Source organism: Centrocercus urophasianus, unplaced genomic scaffold (assembly GCF_019232065.1).
Source record: "Centrocercus urophasianus isolate 14NV4802_14NV808 unplaced genomic scaffold, USGS_Curo_1.0 seq_27, whole genome shotgun sequence".
NCBI classification, from domain to species: Eukaryota; Metazoa; Chordata; class Aves; order Galliformes; family Phasianidae; genus Centrocercus; species Centrocercus urophasianus.
This window is the reverse complement of record NW_024884833.1, coordinates 3,971,564-3,986,069: the sequence shown is the minus strand read 5'-3', so window position 1 is coordinate 3,986,069 and position 14,506 is coordinate 3,971,564. Positions and strand designations below refer to the sequence as shown.

Sequence of the window (14,506 nt, the reverse complement as noted above, 5' to 3'; positions counted from 1 at the left end):
CGACGACATTTCAGGATAACTGTTTGGCAGCCATTTTAGATACTGCCTGTGCTGAGAGCTCTCTGGCTGCCAAAAATTGCAGATGCTCTGTGCCAAAACACTCTTGGCAGTAGAGATAAACTTTGTAGAGATACACAGTCCAGAAATATCTTATAATTACAAAGCGCAGGGGGCAGAATGTTTTTACAATACAGCTGTGCTAATGTAAACATTTAATTTGGCAGCCTTCTCCTCCCACTTTTCAATTAACCGGGTTTATGCAGATACTTTAGGTCTGTAATAAACTTTATTGCTACTTCTCTTGGAGTACACTTTATGAAACACAGATTTGAAGTATTTTGGGGGCTTTCTATCCATTTTGTAAGGCACACTGAAAATGTTAGACAGTCATAAAGGGGAAGTGTCAATTCCTGTTTTAAAATGCCTTAGCTCTGGCTTCACTAAAAGCCTTCACTTTAAAAGTATATATTAATTGAGGCCTGTCTCCATTGGTTTCTCCAGAAGCAAGTAACAGGATATTAATAGAAAGAAATTAAATCACTTAAAGACCTACAAAAGGACGTTTGTGTTGGTGATAATTGGAAAAGACAAATGTTCCCAGTGTTACAAGAATGGTGTTACAGAGAACAGCTCTGAACAGCAATTCTTACAAATGGCATTGCAGTGACTGTGTGATAGCTGTGACAATTATCCTTACAGAGTCAAAGAAAAACAGTTTCCTATCATGAGCATTATTCACCCTCAGTCATGCAAAACCAGCCAAAGATCTTTTACTACAAATTTGAGAGCGCTGGATGTTACAGGATTTCATAATGAGCTAATTGGTTATATGAAACTGATGTTTTATAATATAAGAAGACATATTAGGTAATACCTTTCTGCTCAATATCAAATACATTGGCGCAACTCTTTGTAATTCCTTTTCCACTTTGCGGGAATGAACAACTTCAGTGTGACTTTGAAAGGCAGAAATGCTGAGTCCTTCCTAGCAGTCAGGATCTCCTGCTTCTGTGATGGATTGACATAGGCTGGCGTGGAAGGCTTCGGGGTCTAGGCAAAACAGTGTTAGCAGAGTAACATACTTAGATTAGCATATTCTCCAGGGTTGACAGATTCATGTTTCAAAGGATCAGTTCAACTTGGACAAGCTGAGGAATATAAAACTGTATTGTTTTGGAAGTGTTCTGAGACTGCTTTAGTCATGAAACTTGGACTAGCATCCAAGAAGCTGCAATCTTGTGTGTTTTCATTTTGGCGTTTGTATCTCCAGGCCAAGCTACTCGCTGGCGTTGATAATTACACAGTAGCAGCAGCAGAAAACTGTTGGTTGCCCCGCTGCAGCATAGAAGATGATGGTCTCTGCCCCACTGAGTGTTTAGCTTGGGCTGGCACACCTGTAGGGTAAAGAAGTGGTAAGATGAGGCAGGCTGATGACCAGTATAAAGAGTACCAAAGTGCCATCACTTGTTTGTTCAGTCAAAGTGCAGAAACAGGCTGGGAGCCAAATGAGGGAAGGGGAGATAGGGAAATAGATACAAATAACTGTGTCCATGAGCACTACAGAAGGCATAAGCTATTAAGAGGTTTTTAAGGGGTTGTATTACGACCCAAAAGCAAGCAAATAAATTGACTACTAGAATTGTAATGTATTTCAGAAAGTTTGATTCTAAATTTGAGTGAAAGGCCATTAAAAAACTTTTCCAATTTGTTTACCCATTCCTATTTTTCATTTAATTGAATCCATTTTAAGTGCCCTGTTAAATAAATGTATAGTCCCTCTCTCTCTCTCTTTTTTTTTTTTTCATATTAGATATAAAAAAGTGTTATTAGATTAGTTAGTACCACAGTGTAGCAGAAAAGCTTAATTGCAATGTTTGAAAACTAATTGAGGAAAGTCAGCAAATGCAGATGCCAAACTGCTAATGCGGTAAGCTGAAGTCTAGTGGATAATTTTCCAAAATTCAGAGCACAGTTGATCAGAGTTGTCGCTGTAACTGGGATACAGGTACAGCAAGTACAAGCAGTGTACAAATACAAGCAGGGAACAGAAGGGATTTTAGGACCAAAATGGCTACTTCATAAGCTTAAAAATTTGTCTTGCTGGTGACTGGTAATTTTGAAAGTATCTCAATAGCAAATCCTTACCTTCTCCTTCATTTGGCCACAGAAGTTTGTGAGAATGCTGACTGCTATCCACAGCAGTATTATCATTTAAAAAATGGGTGCATTATACTTCCTTTACACTTCTTAAAATAAAACATATTGTCAAAATAGTAAAAGCTTGAACACAGACACGAACAATCTGAAAAGAAGAAATAATAAGTGTTTCTACACCTATAAAGAGAGTATCAGTCACCTTTGATGACCCCAACTTCATGGATAATTGAGAAATAAAGATTTGGATAAACATCAAGATCATGGGTGACGTTTAGAAAGAAAAGAACTATTTTTTTTTTTCTCTATCTATAAGCCTCATAAAAAGCTAGGCTTAGCACAAGCCAGTTTGCTACCTCTCTGGGAGAGAAAGGTTCCCTTGAAGTTGGTGGTGGTCTACTGTGTGTGTAAGTCAATCTCTAGGTCCTCTGGGAGGATAGGTATTCCTGGGGAACAGATTAGCATACACAATGCTTAGCCAAGGCCACTTTGAAACTTGTGGTCCAGGTTAAGCGTAAGGAGCATAGACTAACTAATGGATAGAATATTTGTGTTGTTCCAGGAGTTCTCACATCTGCATTTGTGGCCACGAGTGCCACTGCTGCACTGCCCTGCCACAGGCAGCAGCCTGCATGTGAGCTACCTGCTCCTGCACCTGGGATGCAACCATATCCCCAGCAAAGCCTGGAAGAGTTCCCTCCATTTAGGGTTTGGGAGGACACAGAGGCAGCTAATGGACACCTTTACTATATACCCTTCTCTTCCTTCTCAGGGATCCCATGCTCTGGGATTATCTTAGAGGATATTTTAGAAAGATGCTGAAAGCCCATCCAAGTATAGTGCCAGCAAGATTTTAAACTGCCAGTCCTTACAAGGTAGTAGCAATGCTGTGACAATTATTTAGGAAACACATAGAGACAAATGAATTATTCCCCTGTGCAGCAGAAGACAGTATAAATAGATTAGGTTCTGGCATAGTACTCCTAGTTTATCAGGCATTTAGTGTTTAAGATGTAGAATACAGCCATATGTGACTTGCCAACTATCTGGGCTTTCCCCACTGTTTCTGGTTTGGCAACGATGTGGTTTTTCACCCTGTTGCAATACTGACTGCCAAGGAGACATGGCCAGCTTTCTGCTTCCTGTCTTCCTTTTTGTCCTGGCTTGGCCTTCACTGGGCCTGCCAAGTCACAGATGCCAGAAGCTTATACAAAAAGGTCAAGCAACTAAAGCTTGAAATCACCTATGCCAACATTTGTGTTTTCTCTCTATTTTTCTGTGTTCAGCTAAATGAAAAGTACACAGAACTTATCTGCAACAGGAATATGGAGAAAACTTTCGACAATAGAAGTGTATAGATTACAATTTTGCAAACTGCTCACAGAGTCTGTGAACACTGACCATTTTAAGAGGAATTCTGAGTAAACCTCAGTGAAATATGAAGTGCTAAAAATATAGAATAATCATTCTGATTTTGTAGATTTTCTCTCTCTCCTTCCCCACCTACCCTTCTTATTTGCTCATGCACTTATTTGGGAGTCAGGTTCCCGTGGAGGTTAGTAGTACATGTCTTTGCAGTCAGACCTGCAACTACTTTACTTTTTGAGACCTCCTCTCTCCCCCTCCCCCCCACCCCCAAAACAACCATTTCCTGCCCACCAACCAAAAAACAGTAGGTTAATGTAATAGATAATACTGGGAAATTCTAACAGTAAATACATACCTGTTGAGAACCTAAACTTCACCAGCACTTCACCAGCACGTGTCTAAAATATCCTGAACTGTTTCATGCATTATCCACAAACCTAGCCTATTCATTTTAGTTCATCACTTTTCACCACATTTGGAGAAAAGCAAGCCCACTACTTCTATTTCTGTGATGCCTCTTTTCACAACTATGATATTCACCTAATGTGTTAATTTCTTGTTTTCTGACTAAGTGCTCAGGTTGATAATAGTAGCCATAAATGCAGGATGACTGTTGGCCATGAGTTATAAAATTGTAAAACTGCTTGATTGTAAGGGGAGCATTCTGCTCAGATGATTCATCAAAGCCCAGGCTGCAAAGCACAGTTTTGTATTTCAGTCAATCTTCAAACAAGACTATTCTCTTTATTCTTCATCTGCACGGCCTCTCCCATACCTTGAACACCTTTAAAGAGAGGGTGTTTCTTTAAAGTAACAGCAACAAGCAAGAGGAAGAGAAGAGTTATTCTAGCAACAGACCCCATTCATAGTAGCAAACGTTTGTTTGTCTCTTAGATAAGGAAGAAATCAGTTCTTAGGGAATTTATTTTGTTTAACGAGATACACTTTAATGGACATAGAGAAAACTGCAACGCTGAAGAATATTCCCACGCATATGGTGGTAGCAGGATAAATTTAAGAGAGAATGCAAAGAGATGGGAGGGAAATAAACTGATTACTCACTGTGGGATTTTTTTTTTTTTTTTAATTATTCATACAGGTGGTAGAAAGTTGTCTTTCAGTAAATCTTTAACAATTTCATATACAGTTTTATACCTAAAGTTAATTATAGACTTAGACCTTGGGTAAAAGGACTGCCAAGGTCACCCACAGAATAACAGTGAGCTTCCTAGAGTCAAACATTGCTTATGAACAGCCACCTCCAATTCCACACACAAATAGTCACATATTCTGAATTCATTGCATACCAGGCAGTAATTTACTCACGTATGTGGCCCCCAACCTTAAAAATGCAATCGAAGAAATCTCTGTAAGTTTGTATGGGATTACTACTGTCACCTGCATTTTCTGAAGGTGGTTTGTCTCTTTCTGTCCTTCCAGCTTTACTGTTGTGATTTACATACTGCTAAGTATATGCAATCCCTAAGCAGAGATCTGTAGGAGAAGTGAAGGAGTTGAGCAGTAATACATCTTTAGTGAATGTTCTGGATGTTCTTTTGTGCCAGGGTGAGGTTAGTTAATTTCTCAGGTACCTAAAAATGAAACCTGACTGCAGTGTTTTCACACAGCTTTGTTTTGCAGAATATGTCAACTCATGGGAATTTCTGATATTAACAGGCTGATCTTGATTGATAACACTGATTATGCGACCTTAAAATTGACTGATCTGTCCTTCAGAGGAGAAGACTACTACCTTTTGCATGTGTTTAAGAAAAATAAATTCATTCACTTTCCCTGTTTTTTTTTTTTGTTAGCGGGGAGAGAAAGCAGAAGCTGTTAAAATCAGTATTTAGTCTCTGAAATAATTCAGTTCTTTCTCAACTGACACAAGCTTCATTCATACAGATTACAAGATAGTAAGGAATTCATCATTTGAGCTAGAAATGTAACTTGGCTTTCTAATGATTTAAACCATTTCAGTGCCAGTCATGAGTCTGCAAATGATGTCAAGAAAGTGTACTTGAGCAGTCTGCAAGAGCCCTTGAATGAAATAATGAAATCTAGCAAGAAATATTTTTTTTAAGATGTAGTTCAGACATGTGAATTTACCATGGTTCTCTCCAACCAATCTCATGAAAAAATATAATCCAGATAATTTGCCTCAAAACCATACTTCTTGTTATGCCCCATTATAAATGCTCTTCTTTTCAATGTTTCATTAATACAGGTTATTTCCTAATATATCATTTTTATTGTACACATTTATTTTAGTCTTTGTTTTTAAATTTTAATTACAACAGCATGCTAATTAATTTTTTTTTTTTTTTATTTGGTGGTTATTAAAAATAACTTCTACTAGTATATTTAGGAGGGCAGCTATGTTCCGTTCCTTCTTTTTTATTTTCTTTGTTTCTCATGTATGCTTTTGCTCAAATTTCCTCATGTAATTGCTTATCATCTATGGGGGCTTCATGGCCTAACTTGAATTAGGTTGTGGCATCTAGTTTTGGATGGTATAGTGAGAGTTGTGTAAATCCCAAAACTTGCTGTGATTCAGCCTACTCATCTTTCCTATGGGAAGGAGTAGCTTTGCAAGCTTGACAGTCTTCCTAGACTCGTATTTTCGGTGCTGTCTTCTCCATACAGATACATACTGTCTAAGACAGTGTGGTGACCTGGAGACTAAAGTTTGTATAAAGCTTTAACTTTACTCTTATTCTCATGGCAATCTGTCTTCATGTGCTGTTTACATCTCCCAAATGCTTACATCATGCTGTTATCAATAGCTGTGCATATGGAAGTGATTTGATTGTTCATTTAATTAACATAAAAAGAGGCACACAGTGATGCTGGAGTTTCCCGGGGGGACATAGGGTTTTAAACTTGTAGCTGACAAACTGGCTTGATGTGGAGTGTGTTTTAACTTTGCTACACAAACCTTTTGAGCAATTGTTTATGTAGGACAGCTAATGCCAGACTCACTTTCGAAAACTTGGCCAGAAAACTCGTTGGCATCGTCTTGCTTTCCGGTGGTTGCTTGCTGCTGGTGGAGCTCTGCTGCCAACCCTGGCATTGCTGTCCCTGCTGCCAGCCGGTTACACACCCTCGCCAGCAGGCCCCGTGCTTAGCTCCTGCCTGGGGAAGCTCACTGCTGCCAGTGGAAAAGAAAGGCATCATGTGAAAAAATGTCTGTGTGCAGAAAATGTGTGCACTGCTGTGAGACGGCTTCAGTTTGGAGGAGGTCTGAAAAAAGCCGGAGGCAGGCTAAAGAGCTGGTCTCTTGACTTAAGTGCATCCCGGGATCTGTTTGTTTTTGGTTTTGGTTTTCTTGGTTTGTTTTCTGCAAGAGCAAGGTGTGACTAGTGGGCTTTCTGGAAGGCTTGCCTGTCAGTCACACCCACTGGGTGGAGAAACACAGCCCTAGGCCAAGGTGAATTTCATGAGAGAGTTGGATTTTCTCATGTTCTTGCTGTTACTGATATCATACTGCTGTCCTGAAAAGACTCTATTGTTATTCATGCTTCACTTTTAAGTAGACATTAAAGGGATACTGTTTGTTATTCAGATGTACAGTATCTCCTGGAAAACTGCATGAAAACGCATTAAAGCATTTTGGGGCTTAGGAGATTTGCTTGCTATAACTGTTCATAAAGCTAAAGATGATTGTCTAACTAGGCAATTGGTCTAATTTGCGTTTCAATGCAAATTTCAGAAACCTGAGCTAAAGAAAGATAAGCTGCTCTGAATGAAGTCTAGTCTTGAAATTTCACACTTTTCCACATCCGTGGCTCAAAGAGCACAGACAGGTTGACTTTACAGTGCTCTGAAGTGTTCAGCAGCAACGTCAATGGCAGGAGTCTGGGTTTAAAAGGGAGCTGCAAGGATGTTTTCTTTCAAAGATCACAGGTTTCGTGTGCTTATACATGTGAGTGCAGGGCAGGGACAGCTGGAAGAGAGAAAAGTTAGGCAAAATTTGAGAAGCTTGCAGTTTTTCATTAAAGTGTTGTCATCTGCTAGAACTCACTCATAAAAGGGTCTTCTGTAATTACAGTGCATGCACCCACTCTTGTGTAATACACTGTGTCTCATCTGATTACTTCAGGTCAAGTGAGTTTAATACCTTTCTCCAGGAAAAATACAGAGCAGAGCTGTCAGTTTTTGCTGAGTACTACTTATGCTTGTGCAGAAGTCTGAGTGCTTGAATGTACATGCTGGGAAGATGCTGAATAGTATGTTGAACTTATTATATGAGTGCAGGAGGAGGAAGAATGGTTAGTAATGTTCCCAGACGAAGGTTAGTGTGAATATAAGGTTACTGCTTTTTGCTTTAAAGTTTCTAAAAATCTGAAAAGCTTCTGCGATCAGTGCTGTTGTGATTTGTTGTTGCTCATGTTTGTTGCTGTTCTTTCTGTAATGCACAAGAGACTTAACATATTTATCACATCAGACTTTCCCCTCAACAAAGCCCCAAACATTGATCATTTTGAGCACTGCTCTGAAAGCAATGCTTCCTGTTTTATGATGTTGGCCCATGAAGTCAGAGGTGGATGTTGGTGGTATGGCAGTTGAGTTTGAAACTTTTCACCTATGTTCTGTTATATTTTGTTGCAATGTGAGAGCAGCAGAGGGGCGATCTGACAGAATGGTGTCTGACGTGGAGGTGCTTATGAAGCAATGGTGTGTCATTGAGTTCCTCCTTGCAGAAAACATTGTACCCACTGACATCTGATTTTTTTTAGATAAGAAGTAGCATCATTTTTCAATTGTATAATATTCCCAGGTATTACAAGAACATACACCAGCTTTAGAAAATAAACTGAGATACAAAGAGCAAAAATAGCTGAATATGGAACCAGCAAGCATACTTTTAAATCAAGGTTCCCAAACTGCAGTTTGCATTGTACTAATTTTCGGAAATTCTACCTCTGTAGATGACTCTAATTAGAAACTAACATAAATAGATGTGCTGCCTTTTAACATATAGTGAAAATTACAGAATTATAAAGCAGATGCTCTCATGTGATTGTAGCCACAGAATTATCCTTGGAAAAAAAAATTTATTGTGAACAGATATGTTCAACCTTTTTTTAAAAATCTTTGGCCAACACGACTGAAGTGGCAGTACTACTGCTAATAGATAGGGAGCCTGTGGGAAAAAACAAACAAACAAATGAACACTGAAACTCTCTTTACAAATGTTTGGTTTTTTTTTTTTAACTTGAAAGACCAAGTTTAAGCCAATATGCCTTTTTTCTTTTTTATTGGCTTCATGCTTTAAAATAAATTGCTTGCCTTTTTATTGCAGAACTTCCCTCCTCCAACTCAAAACTGGGTCAGCCATGTCCATGCTTCTATGGCACAGGATGGACACAGTTTATGGACCACTACTATGAAAGTGTAGGGTGATTTTCTCTGGTGTTCTTGCACATAACTACTTAGTGCCCACTGGTAGATTTATTTTTTTTTTGTCACTGATTTTTAATAGCATGTGTGTGAGAGCGTGGACAGCACATCTTTTAACTCTGAATTTTTAAATTATGTCAGATGGAATTGAATCCACTTTTTAAAAAATGCAGTAAGGCAATGTACAAATTATGTGTATACACTGTAGCTTGAGACATAAATATCATAAGCTTGATTTTTGACAAAAATATGTTATTAGGGATCTATAATGTTTTGTATTTGTATTCTCATGTTTTCTCTTTTAAATGATAGAATGTCTCAGGTTGGAAGGAACGTCTAACTTCCAAACCCCTGACACAGTCAGGGTTGCCAATTGCTATATCAAGCATTAGATCAGGTTGCCCAAGGCCCCATCCAGTCTGACCTTGAACACCTCCAGGGACAGAACATCCTCAATCTCTCTGGGCAGCCTATGCCCGTCTGCCTAACCCCTGATATCTAATCAAAATCTCCCCTCATTTAGTTTAAAACCATTTTCCCTTCTTCCACGACTATCTACATGCATAGAAAGTTGATTTCCTTCCTGTTTATAATATCCCTTTAGATATTTGAAGGCCACACTGAGGTTTCTCTGCAGTCTTCTCCCTGCCGAACAAGCTCAGGTCCTTCAGCTTGTCTTCGTAGGAGAGATGCTTCAGCCCTCTGATCATCGTTGCCCTCCTCAGGACCCACTCCAAAAGCTCCACATCTTTCCCAAGCTGGAGGCCTCAGACGTGGACACAATGCTCCACAATAGGGCTTCAAGAGCACAAACATTTCTCTTGCCCATTATGCCAGTTAATCCCAATGAGTACAAGTATGGCAGCAAATGACATTGTAAAGAAATACTTAGCAGGTTATAGAAAACATTTTGAAAAAAAACACATTTTCCCCTCAAACCAACTAACCATTCAACCAACAGACCAAAACAAGAAACAAAAAGATAAAAATCCCAAATTTTATTCAAATTAACTTAAAAGAAAATGTGACATAGTTGCTATAGTGCTGTGCATCCAAGAAAATAATAATAATAAAAAAAATTAGAAAATTCCTTAGTACATTTTGTGGTATTTAGAAACACTACAGTGATGCTTGGGTTGTTCAACTCATTTGGTCTTTTTCCTCCTTTCTCTCTCTCAGACTGTTTTTAGCTGAAGTGCTTTAATTTTGGGGTTTCCATGATAAGTAAATAACAAATATTTTAGTTTAATTGCTGATTATTTACCCCAGTTAGTGTGCAGTGTAGTGGCATACTTACCCTTTTAGGAGACCTCTGTCCTTAGAAGAATAGAGAGACCTCATGAGCCTCTCCTAATCTTAATGGACTGCCTTGTGAGTTTTTTTTGGTAGGTGGTAGTTTAGACTTGTGACGTAGTACATGAGTGCAACATTCTGGAAGAGTGAAGAATCCACTTTTCAATATTGTTTGTTTTAGTGGAAGGTAGAATGAAGTTAGAAGAGAAAATGCAGATCTATCATACAGTATCTGTTGAACAGCGCTTTTCAGTTGTAATTTACCACGAAGTTCTTCATCCGACACCTTCTGGAACAACTTTCCATTGATTTTAACAACCTTTAACTGAGGCCCAAAACTGATTTTTTTTCATAGTCATGTCATCATTATTCCGTGTCTAAAAATATTGCCTTGTGTAGTGGAAAACATTTTGTCTCCCTTAACTCTTTCTTCTTTGCTGCTCAAAAGTACAGTAAAAAATAAAATCTGTCTGCCTGGGAGTCAGTGGTAAAATCCATGCTGAATTTCATGAAACCTTCATGCAGAAGTTCTTCGAAGCGTGAAAATGAGAGTCAAATATTGTCTTTCACAATGTAATGCAACATAATGAAGTGACAATTTTATTCATTGGCTGAAGGTATAAGCAAGCATATTTATATTATTTTCATGCAGATACGAACTTTTTCATAATACATTTTTTTCATATCACTTTTCTTCTCTGAACATCCATATAAGTCTTTCACTGTGTTGTACCTTCTGCTTTTCATTTTCAGAAGAATCTATAATAAAAGCCTTTTGTGATGCATACCTTAATGTGAAAGGTTTCTTGGTTTCCAGCAACAACTTCTGAATGTTTCTGACTGCAGCTAGTATCACAGTGTCTTCCAGATGGATAAAATTAAGTGTTCATATCTCATCTTTTCCTACCGAATCCAGCAAGTTTTGGAAAGAAACTTCATTCTTTCACATTCATCCACATGTGGCAAGATACCTGTGCAAATCTCTTCTTAACGTGCATGTCAAAAAAGAGCTCAGCTAATATGATGAGGTATGCGAAACATTCATTTCAGGCTATGACAAAATGTAAACCCTTTAAAACTTAAGGAAGTTCATGTATACACACACACAAACACAAAAACACACATGCAGATATAATATGTACATATTCCAGGCACAACTTATCTTATAACACATCTGGGGAAAGTTGTTAGGTTCCAAAATGAGTAACATATGGTCTTTATGAATTGTAAAAGAAATATTTTGAATAAATATGTGTTGTGATTTATTTTACATAAGCAAATAAGGGAATTTAAATTAAAAAGATAAATCTGTGTTTGGGACAAAAATCCGAAATGCTGAATATGCTTATTGCTGTTTAGGTTCCAAGAAGTGCTTTTAGGTCCTTGAATTTCTTTCAACTGTATGGTAACTGGATTTACTCCCAGAGCTCCAATTCTTAACTAGGGCAGTTTAAAAACTAAACAAGGGCTGAGTCAGTTAATTAATTTAAATGAGATTACAAATCAGAAACACATTACGTAATGTTGATTTAATTACCATTTTTTATTTACCTAATTAAAACACTCTGAAGAAAAGTTAACAATCTTGACAATGACTGGTTGGGTGACTTGGCAGCAGCAGATATGAACTACTGATAAAAGAGGAGGTGAAGGTGGGAGCCCGTTGTGACCTGCACTACTCTGACACCACGAAGCATCATGTGCTGCCTCTTTGCTTTGCTGCCATCCCAAGTCACTGGGTAGGACAAAAGTGGAACCATCTCAGCTGCAGAACTGCCATGACTGCCTCCTTGAAGCTCTGCCACTCACACATCCCACAAGAACAGGCTTTCTACATTTCAAGCCCTGGAAATGGGATTTCTTTCTTTTGGATCAGCTATAGGTGAACTTGTCTATTCTTGGAGCCTGTGGGGGAGTGTAGTGGAATGGAAGGGTCGATGACTGAGTTGTTCTTGATGTTTTTGCCTCCAAAGTAAACAGGCTTAAACTAAAATTTAAAACTGATCACAGGATCTTGTCCCAAGCTATCTCTGACTGAATGTACCTTCAGACCTGCCAGGCCTGCTTAGGCTAAAATCCTTGAGCAAATAGGAAAAAGGGATAGATCTTTTAATTTTGGTGTCTAGTAGTCAGTTCTATTTCTCACTGCATTTTTGAGGTGAATTTGTGTTAGCTGGCAACACCATGTCCAGGTAAACAGAGAATGCCTATGTAACAGTACCCCACTGGCTCCTGATGTGACAAGTGCAGCACACCTGGCATTCAGAGAAGTTCCTATCATCACTTTGCTGTGTCTAGCTTCATGTTCTGACTTCAGTTCTATAGGCTTCCCATTAAACCTCAGCTGTCTGAATACCAACACATAAAAAATCTTCTGGAGATAGCACTATATATAAATTATCCAATCTTACGGTATTGTACTAGATATTAGCACTGCTGAATAACGAATTACTTTTAGAATGAATATATCAAAACAGCATTTTAAAACACAAATCACTTCTATGTTGTGAAGAGTTTCACTTTGGGTGTTGTGACAGAGAACGTATGTTGCTAATGAAGAACACGTTGGTGGAAAAAAATGTGAGGCTTCATCCTGCAGCCTTATCTTCCCATCTGAGGTTTTTTTTGGTCATGGTGAAAGCTTTTTCTACCACAACAATGTTTGACAAGTCTTCGACATATGAAGAGATGATCTGGAAAACCTTTTTCCCCAGCACGATGGCTGAGCCATAGAGCTGGAAACCAAATGCGTTGGGCCCTATCTGGCACTGGTGCTTTGTGCCAGGTGAAGTGCTGAACAGCCCACCTAAGCTGCTCTGTTGGGCAGGGAAGCCTCTCCAGGTCCCTTGTCCTAAGATCCTGGAATAAAACCATTTCTTTTGAGTTTTCAGTGTTGGGTGGCAGTGTAATGCTAAAAGATTACAGTTTGTGAGATGGCTGTGATTCTCGTGACTCTGTCAGTTGCCAAATCAGATGCCTTATTGATATGTCTTGAACAGCACCAAAGTGATACCTATGTGGTGTCAGATCTTTGTGGTCCTTCATCTATTCCTCCCTATATGCAATTCATCAAAGAACAAGTGTGCATTCACATTATGGCAAATGATGAAATTAGTGTCTGTCAGCTGAGTGAAATGGGTATAAAGGTAAATGAAAAGTGAAATAATGGAAGTCTATTTGATTAGTATATGTACCGAGGAGAATTAATTAATAAGGTATCAATTAATAATTAAAAAAAAAAAATCTGGATTATATCTCTATTTCTTTTCAAGAACTTCATCTTTATGCTACTGCAGAGAGCTTTAAAAGCAAAATCCCTTGTAGAGTATGAGTCATAAGGGAAGTATAGCATAGCTTACATTTGAAATACTGCATCTTCTCTTAATGGCTGAAAAAAACCTGAAAAAAAAATTAGACATCTGAGGTGGAGAGTACTGATAAATCCTCTGGAAAATGTTGAATAGCAGAGTGAATTGTATGTCTTTAGTGGGTAATATTCTTTCTGCTTTTCACTGCTTCCTGTTGAAGAAGTCTTTTTTTGAGGTGCAAAGTGAGAAATCATCTTGCCTGAGTTGCAAACCATCAGCTTTTTTCCCCTCTGCCTTATGTAGCTGAGAATGAGGCATTCTTTCTCCGATGCAGGGCAAAGGAAATTGGTATTTCTTTTCCTCATCACTAGCAGGCCTTAACAGTCAGTTTTATTTAACTCCAGAAGTGGTGAGAAATGCCTGCTCCTGCAGACATATACTTTTTGAGATTAAGCCCTGGAAATGAAAGTATGAGAAGCTACCCAATGTAAAATATACTGCCTTCTTGACTTATCTTTTCATAGATTCATAGAATTGTTAACACTGGAAAAACCTCACAAATCCAACTGTCATCCAATCACAACCATGCCCAATAAACCATGTCTCTAAATGCTTCAGCTACACATTTCTTGGACACTTCTGGAGTTGTCTGTTGTCTTAAAAAAGGACTAATTTGAACATTAAAACATTTAAACATTTGAACAGTAAAACATTTAAATTTTCAGACGGTACTCACGCTGAATCAAAACAGGTTATACAGAGTATATCAGTAATGCTAAGAGTTACACGAACAGCTGCCAGGTAAAACAAGGACTGATTTGAACCAGTGTAATACCAGCTGTTCATGGGGCAGCAAGTAATCAAGGCACTAATCAACCACTGAGGGAAAGAAGAAAGGAAGGAAAGAAGGAAGGAAGGAAGGGAGGAAGGAAGGAAGGAAGGAAGGAAGGAAGGAAGGAAGGAAGGAAGGAAGGAAGGAA

General features: G+C 38.5%; 1 protein-coding gene and 1 long non-coding RNA gene across 10 annotated transcripts in view; one reads left to right on the top strand and one right to left on the bottom strand.

Moving 5' to 3' along the window:
• NFIB (nuclear factor I B) overlaps positions 1-14,506 on the top strand; it is a 170,661-nt gene that overhangs the window by 82,317 nt on the left and 73,838 nt on the right. The gene's annotated exons all lie outside the window — the stretch shown is intronic.
• Positions 348-4,090, bottom strand: LOC122164742. Its single transcript, XR_006170308.1, has 3 exons — positions 3,878-4,090; positions 2,146-2,302; positions 348-1,394 (listed from the first exon to the last, which is right to left on the bottom strand). It is a non-coding gene; the product is annotated as an uncharacterized LOC122164742 (long non-coding RNA).